The following is a 25,242-nucleotide window of genomic DNA, read 5'->3' on the forward strand; positions in this document are numbered from 1 at the left end:
GACAGTGAGCTTCTGGGGGAAAGAGAGGAAAGGGAGAATGCCTCTGAGGAGGTGTAGCTGGTAGTGTGACTTCTTAGAGACGTAAGAGATGTGAGGAGAGAATGAGAGAGTGGAGTTAAAAATGACCATGGGGTTTTTATCTTTGCAGGTGGGAGCATGAGGAGGGCCAAGATAGGCCAGCCAGAGAGTGACATGAAAGGAGCGAGCAGATGTGCCGAAGAGGAGAATCTCAGTCTTACTGGCATTAAGGCAGAGATCATTGGCAGCACACCACTCCTGGATAGCAGACCGACAGTCAGAGATGAGAAAGGGAGAAGAGGTGACTGAAGGTAGCCTGAAAATGAGCTGAGTGTCATCCTCACAGCACTGAAAGTGGGGGCAGAGAACAGCAATGCGGTGGCCAAGAAGTGCCAGGTATTGTTTGAACAGCCAGGGAGAGAGGTTGGACCCCTGGGGTGCACCACAGGTAGCGATAGAGATAGAGGAGAGGAAGGACCCAAGTTTGACCTGGGAGGGTCGATCAGAGAGGAAAGAAGTCAGCCACGCCAGGGCCTGACCAGTTATACCCAGGTCATCACGGAGACTGTTGAGTAGGTTGGCATGGTTGACCAAGTCAAAGGCAGAAGAGAGATCAAGTAAGATGAGGACACAGGGGGTGTTGGAATCGAGGTTGGAGAGCAGGTCTTCACGGATGTTCAGGAGAGCAGTTTCCATGCTTCTGGCAGCTCTGAAGCCAGACTGATGGATATGAAGACAATCAACAGATTCAGTGTAAAGATTAAGCTGGGAGATGGCCAGCTTTTCCAGGAGTTTGTCCAGGAAAGGAGTGATGGAGGTTGGGTGATAGTTAGCCTGGCAGGACGGGTCGGCAGAGGGTTTCTTGAGAAGAGGGTGCACAAGGGAGTGCTTCAAGGGGAAGGGAAGACTCCAGTGGTGAAGGAGTGGTTGCAGAAGTCAGCCAGAGCAGGAGCCAGGGAGTCAATGTGGTCCTTGATGGTTTTGGAGGAACAGGGATGAACCTGTTTTGATGAGACTTTCATAGATAGGACTTCTCTAGAAACCTCATCTGGGGAGAACAGGGTAAAGGCAGAGAAGGAGGGAGGAGAGGTGACTGAAGAAGGGCCAGAGGAAGAGCAGGGAGTAGAGGGAGGAGAGGAAGAGGAGAGAGGACAGGCCTGAGTTTTAGAGATGAAATGAGAAGCCAGAGCCGTGCAGAGGGCCTGGAAGGGACAGGAGAGGTAGAGACTGCAGCGGGATTGGCCAGTAGTTTGCAGAATTTAAGGAGTTCGACCGAGTTGTTAGATGCCACAGAGACGCAGGCTTGGATGTGAGCTCTCCTCTTGTTGCGGACAGAGAGCCGGTATTGCTTTTGGTGAAGGCGGCAGGCCAGTTTGTCGGAAGATGTACCAGAAGCATGCCATTTATGCTCAGCCATCCTGCACTTGCGTTTGAGGGTGACGAGGTCTGAGTCGTACCAGGAATTGCACTTGGCTTTGGGCTTCAAGCTGATCCTCATGACAGAGGTAAGAACATCGAGAGTATCAGATATAGCAGAGTGGAGCATGGAAAGGGTGTGAGTCAGCCACAGGGGGAAAGGGTGTGAGAAAGTGGCAGCAAAAGCCTCAACTGACACACGCTTCATGGGTCGGATAACCGAGAAGGTGGGTGGCAATGCTGGAGTTGGCTTGGCCTGAGGGGTAGAGATGGTGAGCTGGGAGGAAAGGAGAAAGTGATCACTCCAGGAGAGTGGAGTGGTGAGAGGGATAGAAAGGGGAAGGTCGGAGGAGATCAGAACATCCAGAGTGTGCCCTGCAGAGTGAGTCGGGCCAGAGGGAAGAATAAAGAGTGAGAGAGAGTCGCAGAGGTTGGAAAGAGTCCAGAGGAAGGACAGGAAGCATCCAGGTGAATGATAAAGTCTCCAAGAAGGAGTAGTTGAGTGGTCGAGACCAGGAGGGAAGAGGAAATGTCCACCCATTTAGAGAGGAAGGAGGAGATCTGACCAGGTGGCCGATAGATAGTAGCCACAGTAAGGTAATGGCTAGGAGAGAGAGAGCCTGCAGATGAGGTATTCGAAAGAGGAGTAGGCCTGCGTAGGAATGACAGAGGCAGGAATCCACTTGGGGAAGATCAGGTCTACACCCCCTCCGGAACGGTTGGACCTGGGCGCGGAGAGGGTCTTGTAGCCATCAGGGAGGAGAGTTTCAAATCTTGTGACAGATCTGGCCGTGAACCATGTCTCGGTGAGACCGAGGACATTGAGGTCCAGTTCCTCTAGGAGGCGGCAGATGTCCGAGGAGTGTTTAACAGCTGAGCAATAGTTAAGAGTGGCAATATGGAGAAGGCTGCCGTCCTTGAAAGACTTCCGGGGAGGGGTACAAATCAGGGGTATGCCCTGCAGAGGTGTAGAAGAGGAAAGAAGAGAGGGCAAAGTAGCCAAGGAGGAGACACCAGGGTGAGGCAAGGAAGCTGTGGAGGTAAGAGAGGGGACAGCAGGAGAAGGAAAGAAATTGATGAGGCGTGGGAAGCATTTATCAAAGAGGAGAAGATTGGCCTGAGGGCCTTTGACCAAGACAGTATCATTCAAGTAGACATTAATGATGACCTTAGAGCAGTGGAAGGAGGCCAGGATGGCCTCCCAACGGGTGCCACCATTAATGGGAGAAGAATGGAAAGGAGAAAGTACAGAGACCATATGAAGAGTCCATAGGTCTGGCGAGGGAACGACAAAGAGGATATCAGTGAAGGATTGGCTAGAGGTGGCACTGGTATAGGTGTCAGCGATAGGGAGGCCTGGGTGGGAGACCAGGATATCCTTTTTAAACTTCAGTGGTTTTTCTAAATGCAGGCTAACTAGCCCCCTCTGAGCCTTCTATCTTTCCATTTCCTAGCCTGCTTAGTGTTCTATGTGAGTTCAGGCCTAGTGCTTTCGTTCACACTGTTAAAGACATTTCAGGAATTTTAGTTCTTCCGACCACTCTACTACCCCTCCGATGTTACACTCTGCCTTCCTACCAACTTTGATGTTACTTTCTTTCTTCCTCTCACATCCTCTCTTCTATACTCCTCCAATCGCTACTACCACTACTTACTACTACCCCATGCTACTCCAACTTCTAACTCCATGTGCTACCACTTCACCTCCTTGCCACTACTACCACTCTGCTGTTACAGCTACTACTCCCACCTCTACTTTCAACCACTACACTCTTCTACCACTATGACTTTGCTTTTATTACTTCCTCTCCCCTCTCTCTACCACCACCACTACCACTTCTACCTCTCTGCTGCTACTACCATTACTACTTCTCTTCTATTACTAGTACATCTCCCCTCTCTCCTCTCACTATCACTACCATATGCTACTCCTACTTCTAACTCCCTCCGCTACCAACACTTCACCTCTTTGCCACTACGACTACTCCACTACAGTTTCTCCATACTACCACTCCACTGTTACCCCTACTACTTCCACCCACTACATTTGACATTGCTTCTCCTACTACTTACTCTCTCCTCTACTGCTACCACCTCTACTAACTCTCCGCTGCTACTACCAGGACTATTTCTCTTATATTACTACTAACCCCTCTCCTCTCTCTTCTCACTTCCACTCACTACCACCACTACAACTACTGCCCACCACTACCACTTCTCGCTCTTGCACTACCGCTCCACTTCTTTCACTACCACTGCTCTTTACTCCTAATAAACCACTAGTTCACTCGCTCCTATCACTCATGCACAACCACTCCACAGGGCCCCCCTCTCCAACCACCTCCACTCGCCTTTCCTCTATCCTCCTACTGATCTCTTGGTCTTCCTCCTTCCACATCCTGACCTCTATACGCCTACAACCCACACTAAACAGTTCCCAAACTACCTTTTAAAAAACCCTCCCCTTCCGAGGATTGTACATCTCTCACTAGCCACTCACTTACCTGAGCCGAGGGTGTGTACCACAGGAGGGCTTATGGGAGGCTTTCTAAGGGCTTTAAGCCCCGGCCTATTTACTAAGCGGTCCAGCCGGAGCTGCACTCTTCTCTAGGTTGCTGCACCAGCACACGCCTTTATTCAGGCTCCGACGCCTTCAACTGCTGCACTGACAGGCTGGCGTTGCACTGTCCACACGGCCTGCATCGCATGGCCTCCACTGCAGCCGCTGTTTCGCCCACACCGTCCTTGCGCCCATGTGGTAGGATGTACCATCATTAGGTAGGGAGGGGACCTGCCTGCACACACTCTTGCACCAACAGGGGTGTTAGAGGTTGGGATCCGCGAATACATGACAGGGCCTGGAGACATCTGAATGTCTTTGGAGCTGTGCGGACTATGTCTCAACTATTCCCTTTTTTGTTGGAGTGTTTGTACTCCCTATATTGTTCTGTGTGGAGTAGTTTCTGGTTTTTAGGGAGTAAATATTTTTGGAAGGCCACTGGGGATAACACCTTTCCTTTTTCATTCAAAATTGATCAAGTTATTGAAATATTTAAAAAAACATTTTCTAAAAAAACAAATACCAGAATGCCAGATGCGTAATGTTCCAAGTGATATACATATGTACACCCCTCCATGTATTCTTTTAATCATTAGATATAAAGTTCCAGTATGAGTACAAGGTGGGATCAAAACATTAGAAAACATCCCTATCCTGAACGTAGCACACGTGTCAGAGAAGTAACTATTATGTCAATAGAGGGGTTTAACTGTGAATTTTGAGAAATTTCCCGAAAAGGAAATCACCGTACAGTTGTGGAGATACTAATGTCATGACTGGATTCTGGAAATGTGCTTTTGACAAGACTTTAACCATCTCACCTCCTCTAAAATATTTCAAACATGAAGCAGCTTTGGCCTTTTCTGTCACTTGCAGTTATGTCCATAGAACTCCCATCCTGATTTCCCTCTATTACCTCATATCTGAAACCCAATGAGTTTTCAAGGGTGCTTGCCTATGTAACTAGGTCCTTAAACCCAATGCTCCAAGTAGAAAGCACAGCAAAGCCATACTTCACCTGGAAACTCTAAAATGTAGGAAATGGGAAACATCAGCAATTCTTCTGAGGTTCGCCACTAGAATCTGGAACTCAGTTCTGATCGAGCTGCGCTCTGCCTCTGACCTCACCCATTTCAGGAAAGAGCCCAAAAAACAACTGTCCATGATGAGTATCAATGTTAAAACTCTCCCATTAACCGAACTGTCATTGCATAATGCTGATTGCATATACTTACCTCCTCTAATCGAAAGCTTCAGGCCTCAAGGACTAGTTCACACGGATGAGATAGCCTCCAACAAATGCTCAGCGCAAAAACCATAACTCGGGAGACCTCACCAACCTCAAATCTCTCTACACAAACCGTAGGATTCTGATTACAGAGGCCAAAGCTGCTTACTACTCCACCAACTCAGGAAAAATGCAATGGAATCAACACATTGTTTATTGAAAAAATAGACAAATCTAAGAGATCATCGAATTAACATCTCACAGCATTAGAACCCAGACATGCACACTGCCCCTCTACTGAATTCTCTCCTCCCTTTCCCCGGGATCTCTTAAAAATGATTCCCTCCCTCAAACGTATTTCTTACACTGACAACATAATTCTGGCCTCCATCATTAAACAATTGACGGACCTGGCGCACAATGCATCCTCCCCATCATCAATGCCTCCCTCGTAGAAGGACACCTTCAAAACTGATCTCATAAGACCTCTTTTGAAAAAACCAACCCTAGATCCAGATGACCTAGCCAACTAGCGGCCCATTACAAACCTCCTGTTTATTGGCAAATTCTTCAAAAAAGTAGTTGCTACACAACTACTTGCCAGAAACGAACAACTCCACCTCCTAAATTACTATCAGTCAAGGTTCCACTCCAAGTGTAGCATCAAAACAGCCAACATCCAGGTGGTGGATGATGCCCTCCAAATCATAGATACAGGCAACTCATGCCTCCTCGTCGTGTTGAATGCAGCTGCTTGACCTCTCAGCTGCATTCAACACCGTCGACCACCACATCCTTCTCTCCCTCCTTGATGACAGGATGGGATTCTCTGGAGCTCCTATGGCTTGGGAGGATAGCTCAGGTGCAACTTGCTCACCTTGGAAGCAAGATAACACGGAGCAACACAAGTTTGATCCCCGGGTCCACGCTTAGAAACCTTTGGGTATTAAGCGCATTATAAATAACCTACCATATATCATATCATACCTCTCAGGCAGACACCATGCTGTTCAAATGAACTTGTTGCATTATACCCGGCCTCGGGTCTCCTGCTGTCCTAGTGTTGTCGTGTCAAAACAAAATGGCCTATACTAATAAACCTGTTGACAAATCCTTACTCTATATAACAAAAAGGTGTGGGGCAATGATATGTATAAAAAAGAAAGAAAACCAAACTGAAAGGTCCAAAAGGGTTTGGTAGTTCAGGACTGCTGAACTAATGCACTCCCTTCCCCACGTAACATCACGGGACAAAGCGGAACAGTGGCATGACTGTGAGCACCTCTTGAGTCTATAGGCATCAGGAAGCAGTTTCTTCAGAAAAGGCAGAATCCCTCGAATCAATGTCTTTTGCTTGGCACCACAACACTTTTCCCAAGCTCTCACCATACAGGATTCCCCTCTTTCCCGGCTTTCTCCTGATACCCATTTATTCTGGTCACCTTGGTCTTTACACCCCTGTTCAGTCACTGTATCAAAATGCGGGATTCACTTTCTCTTGCTTTCATTTAGCCTCCCTCCATCGGTTGACTGTAGCCTTCAAATCACAGTTCAGTTAACTTTACCAGTTCTACTAGGTTACAACATTCAGGAGCTCTTAATGATTTTTTAAACATATATTTGGCTCACTTTCAACAATTCACTCAGGCCCCCCTCCTCCAGGCTCAGACGTTCCTCTGTAGGCAGTCCTGGCTTTCCTCAATTGGGCGTGAGCCAGCATCACACTTGTTACTTTGCAATCTTTCATGCCTTCACTTCAAAGAACTTACCAGTTCGATACAGAGACTTCCGATAGGCGATCGTGTCTCGCCGGGACAATCTGTTATACTGTAGCAAGTATATTTACTTTCAACAATCAGGCTTCTCTTTCTCATGGCTGCCATCCTACGTGCAACCCACAATACTGACTACAGTTCAAAGGTTTATCACGGCCTCCTCTCCTGAGGCCTTCTGGTACCTGCAGTTCTTAGTTATCATCACAGGGCTAATCATTCCTTAGAACTGTAAGGTTGTTCCCTAGCCCGCGCTATGATCCACTGTAGAATAATTGGACGACAAATATTGGCTTCTAAATAAGGTTTGTTGGTGAACAGTGTCAGAATTTATATGGATGGAGACACCACTCAAGTCAAAACACCAACGAGTACACCAGTAACATAAGATATGGACTCGGAAGTAGATAATGGAACCACTATAGACAGTAGCATAGCTTCCTGTACTGACTCAGCAAGGTCGAAACACAATAGAAGAGGCTTTCTAGCAGAGATCAAAAAGTACAAAAAAGGGAAATTACCACCACATAACCCTACGATGAAGCAAGTAAGATTCTGTGCCCCTTTAGCGTGCAATACCGTAACCACCCCCACATCATCAGAGAAGGAAGAGGAAGTGGAGCAAACCAAAGGGCATGCAACCAAGCACCAACACAAGACTGCTCAGGTCGCGCTCCAAAAATCTGGTCCCTAAACCCATTCTCAAAACCTAGTGATTAACCTTTCTGACCGTGAACGGAGTAAAAACGAAATAAAGCTATGCCAGGTTAAAGCCTTGCAACATGTTTCTAGGGCTTTATCTGCCTTGTCACGGACAGTTGACTTATGTAACGGATTAACAGAAATGATGTGCTTAATTCAAAGTGGCTCTTAATAATTCATCAATCAAGAATACGAGAACACGTTGATTTGGAGTGCTTCTTTGGACTAAGACAAGCCAATTGACTCAATAATTAATCGCTTATTTGTATTTAGAGATTACACCCCTGAACTCTCCAACATGAGTGTTAACTATTAGTGGATCACTGTATCAAAGAATTATTAGTTTTGTGGATGGTTATTAAGTTCTCAAAGTTGTAAGTTGCTATGTTTGCAATTGTTTATCAAAGGTGACTTTACAGTACAATGAATCATTGGCTAGATTAAACATATGTTTTGTGGATGTACAATTTGAACTTTTAAGAGTGCAATTGAATAGTGCATACCCTGAGGAGGACCCTTTCCTGGGTTGAAACACGTGTCAGCACATGGCACATTTATAATACAGGTACTCTCACATACAGGCATTTTTCTGTTTTTGCTTTGATTTTCTTTTTCATTTCAATAAAAACCACCCATGAAATTGGTACACACATTTACTTAATTTATTTTTCAAATGTGAGACTATATCACCATTTACTGGGTCAGTATGGAACCAATTGTCTACCTAAAAAGTGTTGCTCTTTTTTGATTCAATATCATTTGTGTATAGCATCAACAATACTGATAAATTCTGACACTGTTCCCCATCAAAACTTATTCAGGAGCCAATATTTGTCGTCAAATTATTCTACATTGGAGCATAGCACGGGCTAGGGAACAACCTTACAGTCTTAAGTCTTTGGTGGAGAGGGGCACCCGCGTTCCCTTCTGTACCGGTGCCACCTTTTTCAATTTTCTTCCTTATTCATTCAGTTTGTTTATGTCCAAGGACCTGAGCTCACAATTAACTAGGAACCCCATCTCACCGGCACTAATCATTCCTTAGGTTGGCTTTATACTTAGTTTCACTTTTTGTCCAAGACTTTCGACTGTACGAAAGGGGCTTGTACCCTTGACTTTACCCTCCTATGACCACTTTGACTACTCGCCTCCTTTCTCGGTTATTTTCTTTCGTGGCTTTTCTCACCCATACAATCTAAATATTCTTCCTTCTTGCTACAATGTGCTTTCGCTCACGGTTTCTCAACAACCCAACAAGTACTTCAAACGTTAATGTCCGTTTCATTTATCAACACAAGCCGGTCTCCCATTTCACTCAGTGGTAGCGGTTGATACAGTTTATCAAGACCTTCCGTCAAGTCAAAGCTTTTGGCAGAGCGCGGCTAGCCTCCTTTCAAGTCCTCATACTGCACATGAAGGAGGTACTGCTGTGATTCTGCAGCGACTTTCACTGCGCAGCTGGTAGGACCACAGCCTTTTATACACCTCCTGGCCCCGTCTGTTCGGCTTCCATGGTCGCGTTGCCTTCCCGGGATTTCCTTTCTTTCCGTTCTGCTGGTCTTGCTCTCCGGGTGCTCTCATGCTCTGTCTCATTAAGGTTAAGTGCATGACCGTGATGTTGGGACATGTCAAACGGACTAGTTGTGTGTGTCTGTCTTTCCCTGAAGTGCTTTGTCCATGCAGCAGAGTGCGTGAAGGAAAGGGGGGGGGAGTAAAGTTCCTAGATAGTGCATGGAATGAGGGCGTTCTACAGGAAAATAGGACCACAGATACTGCACCTCTCCTCCGAGTGCCCCACTCCCACTCCCCAGGGACCCCTCATTCAGGTGATCCTCCTGCACTGGTCCATCCCCCGGGGTCTCGATACAACTGCGATGGCCGTGCCCTGGCCGCCTGGATGACAGAGCTCAAGGGACTGGTCGGTAAGACACCCTTTCATTTCTCACATACCCTTTCCCTATGCAATTTGACTGTTTCTGTTTCACAGGGGAACCATTGGATAACATGGCTCCTAAACCTGTTAAGGAGGCATCGGTTTGTAGGATAAATTCTCAGGAGAAATCGGGTACTTTGAGGATAGGAGCTTGATACAGAGCATGTTTTAAGTTGGCATAACAAATGTCATCATCATCGGTCCAACTGACCTTTTGCAGTCCCACATTCTTAAGTTTGTCGGTTAATCGGACCGTTTTATCTGAACATTTCGGAATGAATTTTCGACAATACCTGATTAGGCCTAAGAAAGCTCTGAGATCTCTCTTGGTTTTTGGAGTAGGAGCATCTAAGACTGCTTTTACTTTTTTGCATTGTGGTTGGACACAGCAATTACCCACAAAACAATCCTAGATATTTGACTTCCGACTGGGTGAGTCTGCATTTTTTTGGGTTGGCTGTGAGTCCTTCCTATCGGAGGGCTCTCATGATTGTATTGAGATGCCAAAGATGTTTCTTCCCAGGTCTGGCTATAGATGACAATATCATCGATATAGGCTCCACATAAATGGGAGTATGGTTTGAGTATGGTATCCATGAGTCTTTCAAAGGTTGCTGGAGCCCTATGGAGTCCACATGGTAGAACTTTAAATTGGAACAATCCAATGGGGGTGGAAAAAGCATTTTGTTCTTTATCGGGTGCATGCAACTGCACCTGCCAGTAACCTTTTGTTAAATCCAGTGTAGATAAGAAGAAGGCACTACCCAGCCTGTCGATCGGATCGTTGATTCTTGGCATGGGATAGGTATCAAAGACTGAGATGGTATTTACTTGGTGAAAGTCAATACAAAATTGACAGGATTCACCTGGCTGGGTTACTAGAATGATTGGGGAAGACCAGGGACTAGGAGGGTTCTATGATATTGGCCTGTAACATAGCTTCTACCCCTTCATTGACTATCTTTCTCTGGGACTCAGAGAGTCGATAAGGCTTAAGATGGACTATTCTTCCTCTAGAGGTCCGGATTTAATGATATGTGCCCTGGACTCTACCTGGTTTTTCACTAAATACATTCGGGAAGGATTCAATAAGTTCCTTTAAGTCTCCCCGTCTTTGTTTAGATATATCTTGGGGAATACGATCACTATCATCTCCTTCCTCTAGGGCTCGGCAAGCTAGAATGGAGGAGGTTGTGGTTTTTGGGTTCTCCTTCCACGCCTTGAGGAGGTTAATGTGGTATAACTGGGTCTTCTTTTTTGATACGGTTGTGCCACTTTGTATGTGCAGGTGCTTGTAAGTTCTAAGATTTCATACGGACCATGCCACATCAAGATGAGCTTATCCTCTGAAGTGGGTAAAATAACTAATACCGTCTGCCCTACAGAGAAGGAGGAGATCTTCTTTCTTATCATATGCTTGTTTTTGATGGGCTTGGGCCTTCTCCATATGGGTTTGCACCAGAGTTCTGACTAAGGTCATATGTTCCTTTAAACGAGTGGCTGCTTGCGATAGAGGTATAGTGGCTTCTTCCCAGGTCTCTTTAAGCATATCCAAGACATCTCAGGGTTCTCTACCATAGAGGAATTCAAAGGGAGAGAACCCTGTAGATGGTTGAGGGGTTTTCCTCACGACGAACAGGGACCAGGGTATCATGCGATCCCAATCCTTTCCATCCTCGCCTACTAATTTCTTAAATATCATTTTCAGGGTTTTATTAAATCTTTATACTTATCCGTCAGTCTGGGGATGGTAGACAAAGGTTCTTAGTGTGGTAATATGCAACAACTCTTTTACTTCTCCCATTAACTTGCTTATGAAGTTGGATCCTTGATCATTCAGGATGTCTTTGGGGAAGCCCACTCAGAAAAAGAATGGTATTAGATATTTTAAAATCTGCTGGGTAGAGTGGTTTCTCATCGGGAACACCTCAGTGTACAGAGTGGCATAGTCCATTATCAGTAGGATGTATTTATTTCCAAGTTTGGATGTTTCCAGAGGACCCACAATGTCCATCCCAACTCGGGAGAAGGGGATTTCTATTATGAGAAAAGAGTTCAAAGGGGAATATGGGCACTAGCTATTTGGCAAATTTTGCAATTTGAGATATCATTTTTCACGTCTGCATGAATGCCTGGCCAACAGAATCTCCCCCCGACACGAGCTTGGGTTTTAGCCTGCCCTAGATGTCCCCTGTCAGATGGGAGTGGGCAATCTCCAGTAAATTTTCTTGCGACTCCTAGGTATCACCAACTGGGTTCAGACAGGATCATTCATAGTGGTATCTGCTCTGTATAACAGCCCCTGCTTTAGGAAGAAGAAAGGGCTGCCTTTCCTCCGTCGTTCTTCGGGTAGGGCCTGTAGGAAAGCTTCAGTGAGCATGGGATTGTTTAGTTGGACAAATGCTAAATCCGGGAGGAGGGTGGTTTCACCATCCCTGAAATTCTGGATGTCTACAGTTTTATCTGCTTCCCCAAAGCCCTGGTTCCCTCTTTCGGTCTCCTCAACCTGGTTTACTTTTTCATACAGTGGGAACACTGCTTTTTCAAGAATCCCCTGGGCTATCTCATCTCAGGGTTTTATTTCAAACATGTTTTCCCTATGGTTCTCAATCAACACCTTTACGTCCTCTCTAAAATCTCGGTCTATGACTCCGGCCAATATGTCTATACCAAACTTCCAGGCTAAGCCAGACTTCAGAGCCAACCTGATGTAACAACCAGGGTGGAATCAGGACCAAGTCAGTGGGCACCATTCGTCTCTTTCCTGGAGGGATCGTGGCTTCCCTACTGCTGCAAATGTCATCTTATCTCCGGGTTTTATTTCAAACAGGGTTTCCCCATGGTTCTGAATCAACACCTTTACGTCCCCTCTAAATTCTGGGTCTATGACTCTGGCCAATATGTCTATACCAGACGTCCAGGCTAGGCCAGACTTTAGAGCCAACCTGATGTAACAACCAGGGGGTATCGGGACCAAGTCGGTGGGCACCATTCCTCTCTTTCCTGGAGGGATCGAGGACTCTCTACTGCTGCAAATGTGAAATCTGATCAACTCCCTTGTGTTGTGACAATTGAGGGATCGGAGGCTTGACTACTAAGTTTCTGAAACTTTAGGGTCCCACAATTTTTCTCAATTGAGTCATATCCCACTGCTGACACCATATGTAAGGAAGGCCTGGCCTGGTTATCAGAAGTACGACAGACACAAGGGTGTTTATTGAACAGTACAGCAGTGAGAAAAACGCCTAATCTAAACATAAATCTAAGATGGGAGCAAGCTACGACTATCAAAGTAAAGAAAATGCTGTCCTAGTGGTGTTGTGTCAAAACAAAATGGCCTATACTAATAAACCTATTGTCAAATCCTTACTCTATATAACAAAAGGGTGTGGGGCAATGATATGTATAACAAAAGAGTGTAGCTCAAACTGAAAGGTCCAAAAGGGTTTAGGTAGTTCAGGACTGCTGAACTAATTCACTTGTTTCCCCACGTTACATAACGAGACACGGCGGGAAACAGTGGCATGACTGTGAGCACCCCTTGAGTCTACAGGTATCAGGAAGCAGTTTCTTCAGGAAAAGCAGAATCCCGCGAATTAGTGTCTTTTGCTTGGTGCCACAAGACTTTTCCCAAGCTCTCGCCATGCAGGCTTCCCCTCTTCCCCATCTTTCTTGTGATACACCGTCATTGGGTTCACTTTTGTCTTTACACCACTGTTCAGTCACTTTATCAAAATGTGGGATTCACTTTCCTTTGCTTTCACTTGGCACCCCACTGTCGGGTTCACTGTAGCCTTCAAATCACAGTTCAGTTAACTTTACCAGTTTTACTAGCTTATAACATTCAGGAGCTCTTAATGTTTTTTTAAACAAATATTTGGTTCACTTTCACTGATTCACTCAGGTCCCCCTCCTTCGGGCTCAGACCTTCCTATGTAGGCAGTTCTGGATTCCCTCGATCGGGCATGAGCCTTCAAACTGCCAGCATAATACTTGTTACTTTGCAATCTTTCACACCTTCACTTCAAAGAACTTGCCAGTTCGATACAGAGTCTTCTGATAGGCGAAAGGTGATCGGGTCCTACGTACAACCCACAATACTGTATACAATTCAAAGGTTCATACTGCCTCCTTTCGCGATGCCTTCTGGTATCTGCAGTTCTCAGTAAGCATCACAGGCCTAATAATTCCTTAGTGTAACGCTCACCTGGCTCCCACGGAGGCGCTGGTCTAGTCTGGATTGCTGTGGCCTCTTCAAGCGTGAAGCGCAGAACTCGGACCACCGATTGAACAGGACCCCCAAAGCTTGCTTGTCTGGACCGTAGGAATATCCTTCTGCAGATGAGAAAGGGGAATTAACTGTCTGCAGAATAGTGTGCTTGCTTCCCCTTTTCCCCCCTTCGTTCTTCTCTGACTTCCTCCAAAACCCCCGGTTTAAGCTCACCTTATGGTTTGGAAGGATGAACTCTCCATCCTGCTTCTGGTGCAGGGGCGCGCGTGCGTCCAGTTACTTCACTGGTTTTCAGAATGGCGCTGGCAAAATCCACTTGACTTTTCGGAGCGATACGCCGTAAGTATGAAGATTCAAAAGTTCAAGTGTGAGCCTCTTTTAATGTTGTCTTCCTAACCTGTGATCTGTCCTTTATTTCAGGTGCAGAACGAAGGCGATGCGTTGAGGGGTTAAATTGCCGACGGTAAAATCAGGTGAGTTAGTGATGAGGGCGACCCCTCTAAATGTCTTTATAATTCCCCAGTAATGTCTTTTGTCCTTTCCCCACAGGGGCCGGGGTGCGGTACCTGCCAAAGAAGCGGCGCCGACCCGAAATGTGGAATGGTTCACCACGAAAAGCCGGTAAGTATTATGGCTGAAAATTTGGCTTTCCTCCTGTGTTCCCTCTGCTCACCTTTTGTCTCTTCTTCTCTCCCCTAGGTGCAGAGATGTGGCGACCGGTGCTGACAGCCGCGATGGAGCCGGGAGATTTCTCGAGGACAGGTGAGTGAAGCGCGGCGCTGCAGCGAGCAACGCAATGCTTTTAAATGGAAGTCTCTCTTCAAGAATGCTGGCGTGAAGATTCCGGATGCAGGTAAGAAGTTTGAATAAGTTCTTGGTTTTCACCTTTCTCTTCTCTTCTTTCCTTACAGGTGTTCCAGGTTCGAGGTGGGCGTGGCTGGAGTCCAGGTGCAGGAGCAGACACGGTGAGCGTTCAGCTGCTGGGATGCAGAACAACGCGAAGCATGTGTGGCTGTCCGGGCGTGGCTTAAATAGCCTTGGAAGAAGTCCCAGGTAAGTATTCTTCCACAGCCCCACCCAAGTAACAAAATAGTCCCTTCAGAAAAATAGTCCCTCTTAAGCCTCATTTGGCTTGGGTCTTCATGCAGCATGGTCTGCATCAGGTGAGTATGCAGCATGGTCTGCATCAGGTAAGTGCACCAAACACTTTCCTTTATGAGCCTGGCGCCTATGGCGCCAGGACTGATGTCCAACATGAGCCTGGCACCAAAGGCGCCAGGACAGAGTCCAAAGAGCCCCTATGAGGGGCCGCTGGGCTTTTACCCGGGGCATGATGCCTGCTCCCGGGGGTGCTGGGCCTGGCCTGGTGCTCCGGGGGTAGGCATCATGACAGCACTCCCCCCCCAAGGCCCCTCCCAAGGTCGTTCCCTCTGGAGGTTTCGGTTTGTTTGGGAAATTCCGATGGAACCTTTTAACTAGCCGAGGTGCATGTACGTGGTCGCTGGGTTCCCAAGACCTTTCCTGAGGCCCGTACCCCTTCCAATCAATTAGATAGAAAAGTTTTGATTTTGAGATCTTAGAATCCAAAATGTTCTTTACCTCGAATTCGGGCTCCCCATCTATCTGGATTGGTTCTGGTGGCTTTATTAATCTGGTTCCTGGTTGCACTGGTTTCAAAAGTGACAGATGAAAAACGGGGTGAATCCGCATGTTAGCTGGTAGATCTAGCTTGACTGCCACTGGGTTAATTATAGCTTTGATCGAGTAAGGGCCTAAATACCTTGGATTAACAGTCCGAGGTCCCTTGAGCGATAAGCGTTTGGTAGCCAACCATACTTGATCCCCTATTTGGTATGGAGGCGCCTCTCTTCGATGCAGATCCGCATTCTTTTTGTATTTCCTTTCGCATGTTGTAAGTGTGCAGCTGCATCCTTGAAGGCTTGAGTAATCGTAGAATGCAAATGGTCCACTGCGGGCATTTCAAGGCTCAAAGGTGAGTCCAAGTCTGAAGTACGAGGGTGATGTCCATATAGGGTATAAAAGGGGCTCTGACCAGTTCCAGAGTGTATCGAGTTATTTTATGCATATTCCATACCCATAAAATATCCTTCCAATTACCCTCCGATTGGTGCAACATACATCGTAGATATTGTTCAAGAGTCTGGTTCGTTCTCTCCGTCTGACCATCGGTCTGTGGGTGGTGGCTGGTTGAGAGTCTTACGTCGATTTGTGCCAGTTGACAACACTTTTTCCAAAAATGAGAAATAAACTGGCTTCCCCGATCGGAGACTAGTATGGACGGGAATCCATGCAAACGGATGATATTTTCGAGGAATTCCTTGGCAAGAACAAAAGCTGAAGGTAATCCTTTCAACGGAATAAAATGGGCCATCTTGGAAAATAAATCCACCACAACCAGAATAGTATTGTATCCATTACAAGAGGGCAGGTCCGTGATAAAATCTAGTGACAAGGTGTGCCAAGGTGCTGGTGGAATGTCTAAGGGTTGAAGAAGACCGGCGGGTCTTGTTTTTTGACCTTTGTTCTGGGGGCAAACTCCACAGGACATCACGAAAGATTTAATATCCTTTCGCCAGGAAGGCCACCAGAATTGTCGTTTAATTTTTTCCTCTGTTTTGGCAATGCCAGGATGTCCTTCCATCAGAGTATCATGATGACAGGAAATAACCAGTTCTTGCAATTCCTTTTCTGGCAAAAAATAAGCGTCCTTGGAAGTAAGGTAAGCCATCGTTGACTGAAAAGTAAGACCCCCTTTTGATCCAATCCTGCAAGGCTGAAGAGTCCAGGAATTGTTTTACCCGTGCTTGAATGTCTTCAAGGGTTTGTAAAGTGGTTATCCCCAAAATTCTTTGTTCGGGAATTATCGGCACAGGTTCTGAGTTTGTGTCCATTTCTCCCATTCCAATTCAAGATAGCGCGTCCGCTTTGCCATTCTTACAGCCGGGACGGTAAGTGATTACAAAATCGAACTCAGCAAAGAACAATGCCCATCGGAGCTGTCGTGAAGACTGAGCCTTGGCAGTTTTTAAATATTGTAAATTTCGGTGATCAGTGATCACGGTGATGGTATGCCTGGCGCCAAGAAGATAATGCCGCCAAGCCTTAAAGGCGGACTTAATGGCTAATAATTCCTTATCGGTGATTGCATAATTTATCTCCGGCGGCGAGAACTTTCTGGACCAAAATGCTACGGGGTGCAGTTGGTTGGTTTCGGGGTCTCTCTGAGACAGGACAGCTCCCATGGCTAAGCTGGATGCGTCGGTTTCGACTATATATGGGAGATCGGGACGCGGGTGTTTCAGAATAGGTGCAGACGTAAATTTAGCTTTCAATTCCTGAAAGGCCTGTTCAGCCTCCTCGGTCCATTCAAAACGTGTATTTTTCCGCAAGAGTGCAGTGATGGGTTGCACCACCCGTGAAAATTCCGGGATAAACCTGCGATAAAAATTGGCAAAACCAAGCATGCTTTGGACACCTTTCACCGAACTAGGTGATGGCCATTTGAGGATGGCATCCACTTTCCGTGAGTCCATTCGGACCCCTTTAGGTGTCAGGATGAATCTAAGAAACTCAACCTCGGTGGTATGGAAAACGCATTTTTCCAGCTTTGCAAACAGTTTGTGCTGGCGCAATTTCTCTAGGACGGCCCTGACATGTTTTCTGTGATCTGATTCCGAAGAGGAGTACACCAGAATGTCATCGATATACACGACAACACAGACATCGATGAGTTCCCGAAGGACATCGTTCATGAAGAATTGGAAGGCAGCAGGTGCGCTGCCCAACTCGAAAGGCATCACCTGGTATTCGAATAGTCCATATTTTGTACGGAAGGCCGTTTTCCATTCGTCGCCTTCTTTTACTCATACCAGATGATAAGCCCCCCGGAGATCTAACTTGGTGTATACGCAAGCGTCCTTCACCTGGTCAAGGAGTTCAGGGATCAAAGGCAGTGGGTAACGATTTTTAACAGTTATCTGGTTCAATGCGCGGTAATCGATACAAGTTCTAAGGTCACCTTCTTTTTTTGGCACGAAGAACAAAGCCGAGGATGCCGGAGACTTTGACGGGCGAATGAAACCATTGGCTAGGTATTGATCTAAATATTGTCTCAAATGCAGATTCTCCGGTTCAGTAAGGGCATAAATCCTGCTACAAGGGGGTTGTGCACCGGGCACCAGATCGATTTGGCAATCGTACGATCTGTGAGGAGGTAACGTGTTGGCCTGTTCCTTTTGGAAGACGTCCTGAAAGTCTTGGTATTCGGAGGTAGTTGCATGGAGACTGAGGTTACTGTTGCTAGACTGATCTTCAGATTTTCTGGGTAGCAGGTTTGTGCACACTCCGGGAAGGTTATTCTCTTCGCTCGCCAATCAATTCGAGGATTATGTGTCTCTAACCAAGGGATTCCGAGAATAACCTGAAACTGTGGAGCCTTGATTACATCAAACACAACTGCCTCCCGATGGCCGTCCGGACCTACAAGTGTCATCTCAGCTGTGGAATGTGTTACCGGTCCAGAGGCAATTTCAGTTCCATCAACTGTGGTGATGACATCTTTGCTGGTTTTAGGACGCAGAGGGAGGTTAATCCTGGAGACCAATTCACGATCCACATAGTTTCCTATAGCCTCACTATCGATGTATGCCTTTATTGCATGCAACCGCTTAGGCTGTTCTGGATCTACGAGGACCATTGGCGCAATGAAATGCGAGGTCTGAGAGTTCGTATTCAAGCTCGGCAAGCGGACCCCTACGCTTGTCGGGCGTGGTCGTTTCCCGATACAGAGTTTTCATGGATTTTATCAGCGGCTCCTACCACCTTCTTGGGTGGCTTTGCTGGGCAATCTCGTAGAAAGTGTCCAGAGGACCCACAATAAAGACATAAGTGCATCTGCCGTCTTCTTTCACGTTCCTTTTGAGTTAGAGGTCCTTTAACCCCTCCGATTTGCATTGGCTCAGAGGCTTCAGCCCCCTTGAGGTTAGCGTGGGTCTTGACCAACACCCGGGTCTCAAACTTGGACCCATCTGCTTTTCTGTTTTGCAGTCTGTGATCCAATTGGACCACTAAGTCTATATATTCTGAACATTCTTGGGGCGGATTTACAACTTGGGCCAGGACATCTTTAAGTTCTCCGCGTAGACCTCGATAAAATAACGTGATTCTTTTATCCTCTGGCCACCCAGTTTCCACAATTAGTCTATTAAAGGTTGCAATGTAGGATAGGAGGTCTTGATTGCCCTGTCGCAGAGATAGAAGTCCGTCATCCAGAGCCTGCCCCTGGGAGTGACGAGCAAATAACCTTTCCATGCTTGCTTGAAATCCTTGAAAATCACGAAGAATCGGGTCATCTTGAGTTACCAGTGGAACTGACCAATCGGCAGCACTGCTGCTGAGATATGACAATACAAAGGCTACCTTGGTCTGGTCATTAGGGAAGGCCCCAGGTCTGCATAGGAAATGCAAACGACACTGATTCATGAATACGGCAAATCGTTTGGGGTCCCCAGCAAAGCGTTCGGGTGGGGCCAGCGGCATGTTTCCAGGTAGATTAATCTGCACCGGGTTACTGGAAAGCACAGGAGCGGGGTTCCCCCCGGAACCGGGTAAAGGAGTTTGTCCAGCTTGACCTTGCAAAAGCTGTCTAGCCAGGTCATCAGCTCTTTCCTTTGTTACAATCACTTCCCTCCTGAGAGCATTAGTCTCTTGACGAGCGGCGTGTACTTCGGCCCGTAATTCCCCCAGTAGATGGGCCAACTGGTCAGTCTCAGAAGTTTCCATAGCGCCTGGGTGGGAATTTGTAGGAAGGCTTCGCGTTCTGTAACGCTCACCTGGCTCCCACGGAGGCGCTGGTCTAGTCTGGGTTGCTGTGGCCTCTTCAAGCGTGAAGCGCAGAACTCGGACCACCGATTGAACAGGACCCCAAATCTTGCTTGTCTGGCCCGTAGGAATATCCTTCTGCAGATGAGAAAGGGGAATTAACTGTCTGCAGAATAGTGTGCTTGCTTCCCCTTTTCCCCCCTTATTTCTTCTCTGACTTCCTCCAAAACCCCCGGTTTAAGCTCACCTTATGGTTTGGAAGGATGAACTCTCCATCCTGCTTCTGGTGCAGGGGCGCGCGTTCGTCCAGTTACTTCACTGGTTTTCAGAATGGGGCTGGCAAAATCCACTTGACTTTTCGGAGCGATACGCCGTAAGTATGAAGATTCAAAAGTTCAAGTGTGAGCCTCTTTTAATGTTGTCTTCCTAACCTGTGATCTGTCCTTTATTTCAGGTGCAGAACGAAGGCGATGCGTTGAGGGATTAAATTGCCGACGGTAAAATCAGGTGAGTTAGTGATGAGGGCGACCCCTCTAAATGTCTTTATAATTCCCCAGTAATGTCTTTTGTCCTTTCCCCACAGGGGCCGGGGTGCGGTACCTGCCAAAGAAGCGGCGCCGACCCGAAATGTGGAATGGTTCACCACGAAAAGCCGGTAAGTATTATGGCTGAAAATTAGGCTTTCCTCCTGTGTTCCCTCTGCTCACCTTTTGTCTCTTCTTCTCTCCCCTAAGTGCAGAGATGTGGCGACCGGTGCTGACAGCCGCGATGGAGCCGGGAGATGTCTCGAGGACAGGTGAGTGAAGCGCGGCACTGCAGCAAGCAACGCAATGCTTTTAAATGGAAGTCTCTCTTCAAGAATGCTGGCGTGAAGATTCCGGTTGCAGGTAAGAAGTTTGAATAAGTTCTTGGTTTTCACCTTTCTCTTCTCTTCTTTCCTTACAGGTGTTCCAGGTTCGAGGCGGGCGTGGCTGGAGTCCAGGTGCAGGAGCAGACACTGTGAGCGTTCAGCTGCTGGGATGCAGAACAACGCGAAGCAAGTGTGGCTGTCCATGGCGTGGCTTAAATAGCCTTGGAAGAAGTCCCAGGTAAGTATTCTTCCACAGCCCCACCCAAGTAACAAAATAGTCCCTTCAGAAAAATAGTCCCTCTTAAGCCTTATTTGGCTTGGGTCTTCATGCAGCATGGTCTGCATCAGGTGAGTATGCAGCATGGTCTGCATCAGGTAAGTGCACCAAACACTTTCCTTTATGAGCCTGGCGCCTATGGCACCAGGACTGATGTCCAACATGAGCCTGGCGCCAAAGGCGCCAGGACAGAGTCCAAAGAGCCCCTATAAGGGGCCGCTGGGCTTTTACCTGGGGGCATGATGACTGCTCCCGGGGGTGCTGGGCCTGGCCTGGTGCTCCGGGGGTAGGCATCATGACACTTAGGTTGGCTTTATACTTCGTTTCACTTTTTGTTAAAAACTTTCAACTGTACAGGGAGGTTTGTTCCCTTGACTTTAACCTTGTATGGCCACTTTGACTATTCGCCTCCTTTCTCTGTTATTTTGTTTTGCGACTTTTCTCACACATACAATCTCAGCATTCTTCCTTCTTGCTACAATTTGCTTTTGCTTGCGGTTTCTCAACAACCCAACGAGTACTTCAAATGTGAATGTCCACTCACCAGCAGCGGCTGACATAGTTTATCAAGACCTTCCGTCAAGGCAAGGCTTTTGGCCCAGCAATGTTAGCCTCTTTTCAAGTCCTCATACTGCACATAAAGGAGGTACTGCCTTGACCTTCTGCAGCAGCAGGGAGTTGTCCCTTTAGGATTCTGCAGTGACCTTCTCCCCACAGCTGGTAGGTCCACAGCCTTTCATTCGCCTCCTGGTTCCGTCTGTTCTGCTTCCATGGTCGTGTTGCCTTCCTGGGATTTCCTGCCCTTCCGTTCTGCTGGTCTTGTTCACTTCGCTTGCCTTTTTTGCCTCGCTCTCCGGGTGCCCTTCTGCTCTGCCTTTTATCCCAGGGGGGAAAAGTAACAGGATTCAGGTGCGAGTCATTAAGGTTAAGTGACTGACTCTGCCTTACCCTAACATTGCGACATTTCAAATGGACTGGTCGTATGTGAGTGTGTCTTTCCCTGAAACGCTTTGGCCATGCAGCAGAGTGTGTGAAGGAAAAGGGGGGGTAATGTTCCTATATAGTACATGGAATGAGGGTGGTTTTGCAGGAAAATGGGAACAGGGATACTGTGTCTCTCCTCTCGGTGCACCACTCCCCTGGGATCCCTCATCCAGGTGATCCCCCCGCACTGGTCCACCCCCAGGCTCGGGATCCAATAGCAATGCCCCCCCCCCCGGCCACCTGGATGACAGATCCCCAGACACTGGTCGTTGAGACACCCTTTGGTTTCTTAGAAAACACATAGCGAAGAAGGCCCAAATAGCCTGGCTCAGAATCTCTACCCTTTGAAAAATCAAACCCTTCAACCAGCCGCAGGATATCCAGACCGTAGTGCAGGCCCTTGTGGTCTCACACATCAATGGGGGAAATGCTCTCCTGAGAGGGCTCCCAGCTGCTTACTTGGTGCCCCTAAAAGCAGTTCACCATGCTGCAGCATGTCTTATTAGGGAAATTTGACCGAATTACCCCATCCTACGTGAACTACATTGGCTTCCACTCCAAGCCAGGATACTGTTCCAGACTGCGTGTATCATCTACAAAGCAGTCATGAGTAGCACACCAGTGTACCTGGCGGCTAAGCTCCACATATCTAACATCTTGAACATGGCTCTTTCAAGAACACCTGACCAAAGACTAATTCTAATGGACGCACATACCGACACACACACAGATCTCACAGTACTGCGCTATTGTGAAAAGATGGCAGCCCAAATGCTGGCTAGCCACATTTTGTACAATGTTCGCTGCTCTCGAACTAGGTCTGTGCTTTAAACAATAAAAATGCAACATTAATAAATAGTTCATTTATTTATTTTATTTATTTTGAAGCTTATATAGCACGCCAAGCCCAAAGGCATCCGGGCGCTTTCTTACATAGTGGAAAGGTTAGATTTGTTACAAGGAGCATAAATGAGACAGACATATTACACGGTGATGACAATACAGGTAGTTAACAAAGGCATAGTGAAATACAGATAAAGCCAGATTAAAGGAAAACCAGGAGGAGGTGGTGGTTAGATGGGCTGGTGGGGGTAGTTAGTTACTCAGGCTTTGTGTGAAGAGATGCGTTTTGAGTTGTTGCCGGAATATCCTGAGTGATTCTTGCGCTCTGAGTGGGAGCGGCAGCGCGTTCTAGAGTTTGTTGGCAATTCTGGGGAAGCTGCAACCACCCGCATTTTAGAGCTTGAACCTGGGAGTGGCAAGGCAGTGTGGATAGGCAGCTCTGGTTGGTCTCGAGCATTGTGTCAATGTGATATTGTTGGATAGGTAGCGGGGGCCATCTGGTGAAGACATTTGTGGGAGAAGTGGAGTGATTTGAACATGATGCGTTCTTGTACTGATAGCCAGTGTTGCTGATGTCTAATGGCTGATATGTGTGCTGATCTTGGGAGGTTGAGCACAGTTCTGAGGGCGTTGTTTTGAGGAACCTGAAGCTTCCGGATATTCTGGGTCTTCGTGCCGGCGTATAAGGCGTTACAGTAATCACGGCGTGTGAGGACTAAGGCTCTGGCTAAGGTCAGACAGTTATCAGGTGTGATGAAATTTCTGCAAGCACTGATGAGTTTACATGTGTATGAGGTGGCTGACGTAGTGGCGTTTACTTGTCTATGTAGATTGAGTGAGTAGTCTAAATAGAAACCAAGTGTTTTTACCTTGTTGGTAACTTTAATGGTGTTACCGTCAATTATGAAAGACTTGAAGAGGTCATTTAGTTTTGACGATTCTGTATTGAGAACCAATGATGAGCAGCTCCGTCTTGTCATCATTTAAGCATAGCCTGTGCTGCAGCATCTATGCTTGGATGGTGTGGTAAATGGCGTTAAGGGTGGTTGTGTCAGCGTTGTGGTCCCCAGATATTGGGATGAGGATCTGGGTGTCATCAGCGTAGTTGGTGTAGGTGACACCCAGGTCATCAAGACGGTCAAAGAGTGGCTTTGTGAAAATATTGTACAAAGTGGGGCCCACACCCAAGCCTTGTGGTACTCCACATGTGACTAAGGTGGGGGGTGCTTCGGCTTTGGGGGAGAAGACTTTCATAGTTCTGTCGCTGAGGAAGGATTTTATCCATTGTGTGGCGTTAGAGAAGTTTGCTGCTGAGGATAGGTGTTTACAAAGAATATTATGGTTTACCAGATCAAATGCAGCGGAGAGGTCTAGGAGCAGGCCAATACCTAGTTTCCCTTTGTCCCTCAGGTTATCCACTTGGATTTTTAGATCCAGTAGTGAGGTTTCCGTCCAGTGTCTCGGGCGGAACCCAGATTGGCAAAGCTCCAGGATCTTATTAGCTTCCAAGTATTTCTGGATTTGCAAGTATGCTACTCTATCAAGAATTTTCAAGAGAAATGGTACAGTTGTTATTGGGTGGTAGTTTGTACGAATGTTAGTGTCAAGTGTGTGGGAATGTTAGGGTCAAGTGTGTTTCTTTTTTTTAGTGGTAGTACCCACGCGTTTTTGAGGACCGTGGGGACGCAGTTGTTTTTGAATGAGGAGTTGATAAGATTGGTGATGGGGTGCATAGTCTTTAATGAATGTAGGTGGGCAGGGGTCGCCTTGGCACCTTGAGGGTTTGGGGCTTAGGATGATTTTCAGGACTTCTGGGATGGTGACCGCCATAAATTTGAATTGAGGGAGCTCGTTAAGGTTGGTGGCTGACTCGGATGGCGGTGGTGGTTTGTGTGAGTTGGCTAGGCTGTTCTTTTTGGCTTCAATAGTAGCTTGGAGGCAAATCATTTTGTTTTGGAGAGCGTTTTGGATGTTCTTGCACCAAATTGTATCGTTATTGCAGCTTTCTGGTGGTGAGATAGGGGTTTCTAGCTCTTTAAGGATTAAGAATAGTTCCTTAGTGTTGGAGCTGGCCTTGGATATTCTATTGTTGTAGAGTTTGCCTTTAGTGAGGAGTACTTGTTTTTTTGTACTCCCTGGAGGCAGTGTCAAATATGTTTTTGTTTGTTGATGTGGGTGATTTTTTCAAAAGTGTTTTTGCCTTTCTTTTAGTCAATCTTAGAACTTTGAACTCAGGGGTGAACAAGCCAATAAGGTGGGCCTGTTGTTTGGCTTTGCGGATCGCGAGCAGAGGTATTTTGTTTACTGCTGCCAAAATTGTGTCATTGTAGAGTTTGGCATTGAGGTAGGGTCGGCAGTGTCACCGGTAGGTGTTATTGCAAAAAATGGGTACTCCCTGTTTTTTTATATCGGGGGGTCGACTCTATCGAGTGGGAGACTTATATGTCAAAAAAGAACAGTGATAGGTCGACTACCCCTTCCTTTAGTCCCTGAGTAACACCAGGTGAAGTCCAAGGTAATCTAGTAAACTCTTTTCATTTATTTTAATACATCTTGTGCAAAACTTAAAAAGGACTATTAGTGAGTC

The sequence above is a fragment of the Ambystoma mexicanum genome, chromosome 1p (assembly GCF_040938575.1).
Source record: "Ambystoma mexicanum isolate Mex_15411 chromosome 1p, UKY_AmexF1_1, whole genome shotgun sequence".
Lineage (NCBI taxonomy): Eukaryota > Metazoa > Chordata > Amphibia > Caudata > Ambystomatidae > Ambystoma > Ambystoma mexicanum.